Source organism: Triticum dicoccoides, chromosome 4B (assembly GCF_002162155.2).
Source record: "Triticum dicoccoides isolate Atlit2015 ecotype Zavitan chromosome 4B, WEW_v2.0, whole genome shotgun sequence".
NCBI classification, from domain to species: domain Eukaryota; kingdom Viridiplantae; phylum Streptophyta; class Magnoliopsida; order Poales; family Poaceae; genus Triticum; species Triticum dicoccoides.
Window position 1 is genome coordinate 64,509,886 of NC_041387.1, and position 11,715 is coordinate 64,521,600.

Consider the following 11,715-nt stretch of genomic DNA (forward strand, 5'->3'; position numbering starts at 1 on the left):
CTTTGCGTCAGCCGCGGTGCCGCTTCGACTGCGGGGGGGTGTTGAGTATATATGTTATGTGCATATTGTGTATTGGGCCCGCCTCCTAGTTCCTTGTATAGTTGAGGTCCGTGGCCCACCTTTGTACATTATATATACGTGCCTATGCACGAGAGCAATACATCATGCAATTCACATAATCTACAGATAGTGTTTTGTAAAAATTCCATGAGAGAGAGGTGGGGGTGTAGCTTGCGTTGGAGTGAAGCTAAACATGATAGGAAATCCATGGCGTTGCTATAAAGAAATATATTTGATATGCCGATGAGAATATGACAGTCCACGTCCAATAAGTAGATGCATTGGCAATGCTCCTGCCATTTCCATAAGAAAAAACAGGATTAATACATATTCTACCCTAAACTATAATTAGATACTGCAAACATATCGTGCATTAAACCAAGAAAAAGGGAGTCAAGCATAAAGGTAAATAAATGAAAAATAGGGATGCGACTTACAATATTGCATCATTCTCCTTGTCTTCCTCTCATCATTTGCAAAGGTTGAACAACAACTGGAAAATAAAAAGCAAAAAGGCCGAGTTTAGTAGTGAGGCCAAGTGTGGCGTACCTGGTCTTTGAAGGGCAACTACTTATTCTTGAATTGGGTCTGCTGAGATTGGATATTCACTTGTATGAATAAAACTAAAACAATATAACGAAGGAAGAGACCAATTAGCACGTCATGCTCATTTCCCATCATATGCTGACATGTAAATCATGGTGTGGAACCCAAATCTAAACTAAAAGGTGAGGTGGGACTCACCAGTCATCCGGACGACTTCAAAGGATGATGTGGCTGGCGGTGGAGAAGTTCCTAATGGTATCCATCAGGGTAAGCCACCTGCAGCTAAAACTTCGAATCATGTCCTTAGGCACAGTTGCGTGAAGGCAAGGGCGGCCGGCACAGGGAGGGCCCGAAGCAGAGGAGGGTCGGGCGCACATACTCAATCCGGTGCCTGGGGATGATCACATTAGGTGGAGTTAATTGTACAGAAGTATCATAATTGAGGCATTGAAAGTAGATTGGTAACAAGATTGATAATTTTTACGTGTCAGTATCAAGATAGGGGTGAGCCATTGCAAAAAGGACTAAAAGTGCGTTTATACGTATTGACGGTGTATCTGACCGGCAGGGCCCGCCCGTCAGGTGCTGACGTGACATGTTTTTTGCAGAAAACCCCCTTACGTTGTATGTAATCACACAAGATAGGGGTGAGCCGTTGCAAAAAGGACTAAAAGTGCGTTTTATACGTATTGACGGTGTATCTGACCGGCAGGGCCCGCCCGTCAGGTGCTGACGTGACATGTTTTTTGCAGAAAACCCCCTTACGTTATATGTAATCACAAAAATGCCCAAACTTTTTGCGGGAAAAGGCTCGATGAGAGGCATTCTTTTTTGTTCGCAATTTTTCACCACCGAATCTGGACTGGTTTGAAATTTTCCGCCACTTAAACAAATAAATAAAAGAAACAGAAAATCAGGCGAGGCGGGAATCGAACTTGCGACCTGCAGTGCAGGGGCGCCACGCGCTAACCACCACGCCACAGCCAAGCTCGCGTTTGAAGGCAGGCGTCTCCTTTCTTATACCATGTCTGAAGCGCTGGGCCGGCCCACCGAGGCCTGCAATTTTTTTCGATTCGCACTTCAATGCCGCTTGTGTTGGGCTCGTTCGCTGCCCCTATTCGTTTCATTTCTCTTATGCTTTTAGAATGCGCGGTGAACAATTTTTTTAATATACGCTGAACACTTTTTCTGCTTATAGTGAACATTTTTCAATGCACGATGAACCTTTCTTTACAAACGGTGAACATTTTATTAATATAATAAACTTTGGTAATATCCGTTGAACATATTTGAAATGCAAATTGAACATTTTTGTACTATAGGTTGTTCAATTTTCTTAAGATAAGGAACATTTTACTTAATTTGTGGTAACTTTTTTTGTAATTTATGGTGACATTTTATTAATACACGGTGAGTTTCAAGATTGTTATGGCGAATATTTCCTTAATACATGGTGAAATTTTTGTATTTCACAAAATGTTCAGTATGTATTAAAACTTATTGTGTAAAGTCAATTTGCATTTCCAGAATCACTTGATTATTTTAATAAAAGTTGAAAAGTTTTAATACATTTCTAAAATTTATTATGATTACACAATTATTTTTAATACATGTTCTGCGCCATGTTTCTAAAATTTAATGCATTTAAAATTATATGTTCAACTTTTAATGCATTGATTGCAAGAATGATTAAGAAACCGGGGCAAAAAGTTCTTGAAACTCATCGTGTATCAAGAAAATGTTCACCGCGCATTATGTAAAATGTTCATCATATCTTAAGAAAAACTTCAAGATATATTACAAAAATCTTCGATTTGCATTTAAAATATGTTCAATGTTTATTATAATGGAGAAAATGTTAATCATTTGTAAAGAAAAAGTTGACAACCTGTATTAAAAAAATTGTGTAGTCTAATAAATTTTAGAAATGCATTAAAACTGTTCAACTTTTATAAGAAATGCATTAAAACTTTTATAACAAATTTAGAAAATGTTCACCATAAATTACAAAAAGTTTACCGTGCATTTTAAAAGCATAAGAGAAATGAAACGAATAGTAACCGGGGTAACGAACGAGCCCAACACAAGCGGCAGTGAAGTGCGAATCGAAAAAAAATGCCGGCCCAGCGCTTCAGAGATTGTATAAGAAATGGAACGCCTGTGTTCAAACGCGAGCTGCGCTGTGGCGTGGTGGTAAGCGCGTGGCGCCCGTGCTGTAGGTCGCAGGTTCGATTCCTCGCCTAATTTTCTGTTTCTTTTATTTATTTGTTCAAGTGCCGGAAAATTTCAAACCAGTCCAGATTCGGTGGTGGAAAATTGCGAACAAAAAAGAATGCCTCTCATGGAGCCTTTTTCCCGCAAAAAAATTGGGCATTTTTGTGATTGCATACAACGAATTGCGAACAAAAAAAAATGCCTCTCATGGAGCCTTTTTCCCGGGAAAAAAATTGGGCATTTTTGTGATTGCATACAACGTAAGGGGGTTTTCTGCAAAAAACATGCCACGTCGGCACCTGACGGGCGGGCCCTGCCGGTCAGATACACCGTCAATACGTATAAAACACACTTTTAGTCTTTTTTGCAACGGCTCGCCCCTATCTTGGTACTGACATGTAAAAATTACCAATCTTGATACCAATCTGCTTCCAATGCCCCAATTGTGGTATTTTTGTGCAATTAACTTCATTAGGTGCATCCAAGGCCGCCTGCACGAGCAGGAATCAGTTGCGCGGTGATGGCTTGCAGGGACATGGCGGGAATGATTGCATCAGGCAACTCCATCTCTTGCGGGCGTTGATGGCGGCAGAGAGGAGGCGGGGCCGCGGGAGCAGGCTAGTGACCCATCCCGCTGGAACCCGGGCTGTGCCGAGATGGCCGTCTCTGATTCGTCCGAGGCCGCCGGTGCGAGGATGACCCAGAGCAGAGCCACGACGTGAGGAAAATTTCAAACCAGTCCAAATTCGGTGGTGGAAAATTGCGAACAAAAAAGAATGCCTCTCATGGAGCCTTTTTCCCGCAAAAAATTGGGCATTTTTGTGATTGCATACAACAAATTGCGAACAAAAAAGAATGCCTCTCATGGAGCCTTTTTCCCGGGAAAAAAATTTGGGCATTTTTGTGATTGCATACAACGTAAGGGGGTTTTCTGCAAAAAACATGCCACGTCGGCACCTGACGGGCGGGCCCTGCCGGTCAGATACACCTTCAATACGTATAAAACACACTTTTAGTCTTTTTTGCAACGGCTCGCCCCTATCTTGGTACTGACATGTAAAAATTATCAATCTTGGTACCAATCTGTTTCCAATGCCCCAATTGTGGTACTTTTGTGCAATTAACTCCATTAGGTGCATCCGAGGCCGCCTACACGAGCAGGAATCAGTTGCGCGGTGATGGCTTGCAGGGACATGGCGGGAATGATTGCATCAGGCAACTCCATCTCTTGCGGGCGTTGATGGCGGCAGAGAGGAGGCGGGGCCACGGGAGCAGGCCAGTGACCCATCCCGCTGGAACCCGGGCTGTGCCGAGATGGCCATCTCTGATTCGTCCGAGGCCGCCGGTGCGAGGATGACCCAGAGCAGAGCCACGACGTGAGGGAGCTCCTCCGCTCTCACCACCTGCGTGCTAGTCCACCGGCGCGAGGAGGGCTCGGAGAACAGCAAGGTCGTGATGGAGCTCCTCTGGCTCTAACCACTGGCATGGGGAAAGATTGGGAGGGGAAGAGACGATAGACACGACCTGGAGATTTTTTTTCTCTGTTAGATATAGGAGTAGTATTTTTTTTGCCGAGGAAATAGTGAGAGATTTATTATTTAAAAGCGTTCGCTGGGCAGTCTGCCAAGAGACTACCGATCAGTGGGAGTACTTTCGATCCAGCTTTCGGTCACGTCAATTGTGCAAGCTTGCTTGGCACAAATATGAGCAGGACTGTTAGCCCGATCTTACAATATGGCGAATATCAAAAAAGTGAAACTACCTGAGAGCTCTCCAATTTCTAACAGAATAGGTGCCACGACCGATCGAGAGCCGTGGCGAGTGATCCAGAGGTTGGCGACCTTCGAGCAGTCTGTCTCCACAATGACGTGTGAAAAACCCCTCAGACATGCGAAGATAACTTCGTCGCGCACTGCCATCGCCTCTGCAATGAAGGGATCCGTAACTCCGGGGTATGGCTTGCTCCACGCACCCAGAAATGAGCAAGAGGATCGGGCAACGCCCCCTGCTCCTCCTTTGCCATCTTCTCGTTTGATTGCCGCATCAGTGTTGATGGTGATGAAACCCTCGTCGGGCGGCCGCCACCCATGCCCAGGCATGATCAGTGCTAGTTGCCGCGGCACCTCAAGAAGAGATAACGCCTCTCGAGTGCGTCGTACAGAGCTTGCCGGATCGAGCTGATCCTCACCATGTGTCAATCTGTTCCTCGAGGCCAAATGGACCACATGACCGAAACGGTCACTGCTCGGTCCTTGGAAGCAAAGCGGTCATCACAAATGATGTCTTCGGCCCAGGTCACAGGATGGAGCCGCGATAGCTTGAAGTCGAAGAGTTGCTGCGCCTCTTCCCACAACTGTCTCGCATGTGAGCACTCAAAGAGTGCATGCAATAGGTTTTCCTGCGAAGCCAGACAAATCTTGCATAGATTTTGTTGTCGGATGTGCCGGTGCATGTGCGTGCTTTCATTTGGTAATATACCTCGCAGCACTCGCCAAAAGAACACACGCACCTTGGGCAAAACATTCAATTTCTAGAGGTCATTCCACATCCGTTGTTTATCTGTTGAAGGTCCGGTAGCCTGCCCTTCCTCTAGAGCCTGAAGCTCGTTACGAGTAACTAGAGCTCGGTACACCGACTTAACGGTGTAGTTGCCTGATATTTCATGTGCCCATGCCAAGAAATCATCCCCTCCTCCTGCGCGTAGTGGAATGTTCAAGATTGCTTCTGCATCCGGAGTGATGAAGTTTTCACGGATAAGCTCCCGCTGCCAAGTCCAGTTGTCCGTGTCAATTAGGTCGCTTACCAATGCGACGTTTGTTGCGGGTGGACGAAACAGTGGAGTCATAGTGTGTGTAGATGGTATCCACCGGTCATCCCATATTGAGATTGTCGTGCCGTCTCCCACACGTTTGATGAGCTCCGTGATCAAGGCCTCCCTGCCCGCTATGATGGCCCTCCAGGTGGCGGAGGATGAACCTGGAGTTGAAGCGTGCATGAAGTCTGTGTCGGGGAAGTACCTTCCCTTAAGTACTCTCGCACATAGAGTATCCGGATTCATAATCAAGCGCCATACTTGTTTACCCAATAGTGCTATGTTGAAAAGGTGGAGATCTCGAAAACCCATGCCACCCTTACATTTTTGGTGTTGTCAGTTCCTTCCAAGAAATCCAATGCATAGACCACTTATCAATTGAACTACTCCACCAATACTTGGCCATGCAAAACGTCAAACTCTTGCATACCTTTTTGGTTAACAGAAAGACACTCATACTGAATGTTGGGATAGCCTGAATGATGGATTTTAGCAAAGTTTCCCGCCCAGCACACACAAAGAGTCTTTCTGACCAGCCTTGCATTTTACTTCTGGATCTTTCCCCTATATGATCAAAGGTGCCGCTGGTGATTTTACCCACTGCGGTTGGGAACCCCAAGTATCTCTCGCTGAATACCTTGACATGGACATCCAGTATGTTTTTGATAGCTTGCCCGCATCCATGTGTTGTATTCGGGCTAAAGAAAATTGCACTCTTTTCTCTGTTAACTCTCTGTCCCGAAGCCGCACCATAGATGCGCAATATACTGTTCAATCTTGCCGCACTACAGGAGTCGGCCTTCATGAAAATGAGACTGTCATCTGCGAAAAGCAGATGGTTTACCCAAGGTGCCCGAAGATTCGCTCTTATGCCTCTGTCAATAGCACCATAATGTTTAAGAAGACAAGAGAAACCTTCTGCACATAAAAGAAAAATGAAGGGTGACATGGGGCATCCTTGACGCAGGCCCCTGGATGGATCAAAATAAGGTGATAGCTTCCCATTTACCCGAACTGAGAACCGAACGGAAGTCACACACTTCATGACCAGTCTAACAAAATTTGCCGCGAAGCCAAACTTGAGCAAGATAGCTTCCAAGTAGCTCCACTCAACACAATTATACGCTTTCATCATATCAAGTTTGACAGCGCATGCATAGTTCTTCCCCTTCTTCCTCCATCGCATTGTGTGAATGCTCTCGAACGCCACAAGGACGTTATCTGTGATCAGTCGCCCGAGGATGAATGCACTTTGTTCTTCACTAACAATCTCATCCATGAATTCCCGAAGTCTGTTGGTGATAACCTTCATCGCTAGTTTGTACAGGATAGGGCATAGGGAGATTGGACGATACTGAGAAATTGACTGCAGATTCCGTACCTTGGGAATTAACATGATTGACGTGTCATTCAGGCCCAACGGTAGTTCTCCTCCGTTCAAAAAATTCAGAACTGCAAATGTTACATCTTCTCCAAGAAGTTTCCAGTGCTTTTGAAAGAAACCTGCCGTGAATCCATCGACCCCTGGTGCTTTCGATGGTGACATCTGAAAGAGAGCCGTGCGCACTTCGCCTAATTCGAAGGTTTTATTCAATGCACCGTTCGTGGCGGGTGTGACACGCTCTGGGACATATGATAACAGCTCGCTGGCGTCCGAAGGCCCCTGCGATGCATACAAATTCTGGTAGAAATTCATTATCTCCACCTAATCCTCCTCTTCATTAGCGCAAACTGTTCCATCCGGTCTTCACAGCCCAGATATCATGTTAGTTCTCTGTCTCTGTTTCGCTTGCGCTTGAAAGTAGCCCGAGTTACGATCCCCGTCGCGTAGCTAGAGCACACGCGAGTGTTGGCGAAGCCAGATTTCCTCCCGGCGAAGAGCTTCACGTAATTTGGCCACCGTGCTTTTCTCCTCTTCCGAAGGGCCTCGTCCAACTGACTGCCTCCGAAGTTTATCCAACTTTTGCTGTAGCTTTCGAACTATCCTCGCTAGGCTGCCAACTTCTTTCTTACCCCATGGTTCAAGTTTCTGTTGCATGGCACTCAAAGAGTTCAGCACTCCTTGTAGGTTAGGTGTGCGTTGCTGGCCTAGCCAGTATTCAGCCACAACTCTCTCATAGTCCAAATGCGTCTGCCACACATTTTCGTACCGGAAGGGTCGGCCACCCCTACACATTGCGTCACCGCGCTGCTCCCTATATTCCATGCGCACAAAGCAGTGATCTGACTCGACTGCGCTGATGTGATGAACTGCAGTATGCCCGAATTGTTGCCTGAATGCCTCGTTTGCGAAGGCCCGATCAATTCACGCTTTGACATTGGCTCCACCCGCCTGACGGTTGTCCCAAGTAAATGGCACCCCAGTCCAGCCGAGATCTTGGAGCTCACACTCGTCGATAGCTTCCCGAAACGCCCTCATCTGCCCCTCTGGCCGAGGTGCGCGACTAAAGTGTTCTTCTCCATAGAGCGTTTCGTTGAAATCACCCATGCATAACCATGCATTGTGGGGGATGGCGTGCAAAGTACGAAGGAAACGCCAGCTGTGTTTCCTGTCTTCGAGTCTTGGAGCACCATAAAACCCTGTGAATCTCCACTCGAAAGAGTTTTGATCTTTCTTCCGCACCACTGCATCGATGTGGCCGGTACTAAAGTTTTTAAGTTCAACTGAGACATCTCTTGACCAAAACAAGCCAATGCCAACGCTTAAACCAACACTGTTTACTGCAAAACAACCCTCAAAACCCAAAGTTAACTTCAGATTTTCCACCCTTGCTGCCCTTATCTTTGTTTCCATGACAAAGAGTAAGGTAGGCCCTTCTTGCTTCACTACGCTGCGAAGCTCATGAACTGCCTCGGGGTTCCCAAGCCCCCGGCAGTTCCAACTGATAACACTCATTGGGATGGGCAGCGCTGCTCCGCAGCTGCTGTCGAGTTCTCTGGTGTTGGTATCTTTTTCTTGGGTTCTCTCTCCAAACCCCTGAGCTCATCCCCTTCCTCATCCCCACCACGTCCCTCTGCCCCGTCTGGGAGTTCACTGTGGTGGTGTTCATCGGCAGTAAGGAGTAGAGGGGTTTCAACTCTGCGGTAGACCTGCTTCGGTACATCTTTCCGTTTAGCATTAACCCGGTTTTTTACCGGAGAGTTTACCTCTGCAGTTTCTCCCACATTACTTGAGTTCTTGGATTCTCTCCTGCTGCTGGGTCCGGACTTTTCCTCTTTGTTCTGGTGCTCGCCCGATGCAGTTTTCCACTTATCGTCAGGTGCTCTCAGCTTTGGTCCGAACATGAGATCTCCGTTTTTGTCTCGAGGACCAGGTGCTGGGCAGTATGGATCGCTGTGTCCCAAGCGGCCACAAGAGAAGCAGAAGTGGGGCACTTGTTCATACTGGATATCATATAGTTCCTCTTTCTTTCTCTTGGCCAAGTTGATCAAGATCCACCTCCGGAGAGGTTTATTAACATCAATTGACACTCTTGCTCGCAGAAAACCTCCAATATGATCAAAGTGGACTGATGTAGCGTTTTTATCGATCTGCTGAGCTATCAGGCGCCCCCAAGAATCATCTCTCAGATTATAGGGCAAATTTGGGATCCTAACCCACATGTGTAGACGGTCAAAAGTGACCTCATCAGGCCTCATATGATCCTCGAAATCAGCAAGGATTACTGCATGCTTACTAACATGCCACGGCGAGCCCGCCCAGATGCGATCGCGATCTCTCTGGGTCTCGAACTCTGCCACAAAGGTATTCTCTCCCATGGATCTGAACTGCAGACCCCTAGGGTTTCCCCACACTGGCCGAAGTGCGTTGCGTATAGTCTGGATATGTAGTAGATGACGATGGAGCACCTTCCCTGCCAGTAGCCGCTTCTGCGGCTTCCCTTCGTCAGCATCATCGATCACAAGAGGTGTTGCCTCCTCGTCGGTGATCCCTAGCTTCCCAAGTTCCTCTTCCAGTTTCGCCCGGGCCAACCGAGGAGAGTCGGGGTCCGCCCCTCTACTTGCGCTTGAGGGCGGCGTTGCCATCCTTCGTCGGAATTCTGGAGCGGCCCGCCGATTAGGTCCGGCGGCCGCCGTCAAGTCCACCCCGAAACCCTAATTGCCCAAGGGTTTTTAGGTTTCGAGAGGAAAAGTTTTTTCCTCCTAGATATATGAGTAGTAGATAAGGTTGGGCTGTGGTGGTGCTTCGGTTTGTACTCCCCCGGAAGTAGTATTGCGTGTGCGTTTTAGTACGTAGCTGGAAGGCTAAAGATCCGTCCCTTCGGTGACCAGGGGAAAGACAACACACGATTTGTGATTGGTTGGTATCTGATGACATGGCAGGCTTTGTTGGACCCTTTGCATGTTAAGAGAATACCTATAATGGGGAGCAACTTCTTAAGAATGTATGAATGGGCTGGGCTGGGGCTTGAGAGGTTAATTTGATGTATTGGTGAAGCCTTTTCGGTTGGTGTGAACACAACTTTATTGTGCAAGTTCCATGTGCATTTTACTTATGGCGAGCACCACACTGGCAATGCTACAATCTAGAATGTGTTTGGTTTAAAAAAGGTCAACAAGATGTAATGAAATTACACACTTCCAGCTCTCTTCCATTTGTAAGTGTGATGCAACAGGCTACCTACTGAAAACAACCGAAATGGAATAAAAATTCAAACCAACGGATGACGAGATAATTCTGATTTGGTAGTAATTTCATGAGAGCTCAATCGCAAGAATTAGCACATGCGTGCAGAAAGAAGCAGACGATCTGGGGTGGGTGCTTTAGGGGAAGTATCAGGTGATGCAACACTAACATGCTCCCACTTTGAAAAAAATAAAAATCAAATCTAAGTGTGTCAAAAAAATCCAATTTTTTGTGAGGATGTTCACAAGACATGTCTACAACCTATAAAAAAATTCAGATCAAAATTCGAAATACAGAAAGAGATGCAAAAACGATAAATCCAGCATTTGAAATACAGAAAGGACAAAAATAAAAACTCAACGCTATCCATGCCGGATTTGTCTTTCCGTTTCTCTTTATGGATGTCGAATTTTGACTTGAATATTTTAGGAGCTGTACACATACATGTCTTGTGGACATCCACAAATATTTTTAGATTTTTTTTGACACATTTAAATTTGATATTTTTTGAAATGGGAGCATTGTAGCGCTGGTAACACTAGATATTTTCCTGGATGCTTCAAGTGCCACCATGAATTCTCTGGTGCCATGCTTCGGTTAATTGAGAATATAACTAGAAGGTTGATTAATTGAGAACCGAGAAAGTAATTAGCAATGATATTTCATTTCCCTCTCTCCTGTAGAAGGGTGCAGCTTAGCGTGACGTGTCTTGGAAAAAATATGATGCATACATTTATAACTTGATTCGGCTATCTGGGCATCATTACTATTTTTTCGAGAGTGCGACGAGCAAATTGCATAACAACTTTTCTTGTATACTAGAAGATAACAAAAGAGTTTACAAGATATTTCTTCAATAGAATTGCTAGGTAGTGTTGCAAAAAAAAAGAAGGAACTGGGTATCTTTATACTATAACTTCATAACATAATTTTTGCGATTACATGGGCAACATTACTATGAAGCTATACTGAAAAAAAACAAAGTCTAATACTTGAACTTCAAAAGTGTAGTACTAATAATTCTTCAGACTTCAAGAACTTGATCGGAGCCACCAATGGATGCAAGTCGGCATCAGTCTTCCTTGCACGAACTTCCAATTATCGACAGATCGACATAGTGGATGCCTGTACGTCGGTACCTCTCCACGCCACCCCGAACTCTCTGTACTTCCTTGCTACCTGTTACCTGAACTTTTTTGTTGTTGAGAAAACTATGAAACTTCACTGAAACGGAGTTTTTCGGACTTTACCGAAATCTAATGCTTGAACTCTTTTTAAAATCTAATGCTTGAAATCTAATATTAATAGAACTGTAAAACTGTAGTACTCTATTCGATCCATGTTCGCTGGTTTAGTACTCTCTTCGATAGGAAGGAGTACTATTTTTTTGACTTTTTTTTAAACGGAATTCTTCAAACTTCGGACTTGATCAGATTGAGTTACCATGGACGCAAGT

At 45.5% G+C, this 11,715-nt stretch overlaps 1 long non-coding RNA gene across 1 annotated transcript; it reads right to left on the reverse strand.

Moving 5' to 3' along the window:
• Nucleotides 1-235: 235 nt before the first annotated feature.
• On the reverse strand, nt 236-963 carry LOC119294371. The gene is made up of 3 exons (XR_005143415.1): nt 805-963; nt 498-553; nt 236-353 (listed from the first exon to the last, which is right to left on the reverse strand). It is a non-coding gene; the product is annotated as an uncharacterized LOC119294371 (long non-coding RNA).
• Between the last annotated feature and the right edge of the window lie 10,752 nt (nt 964-11,715).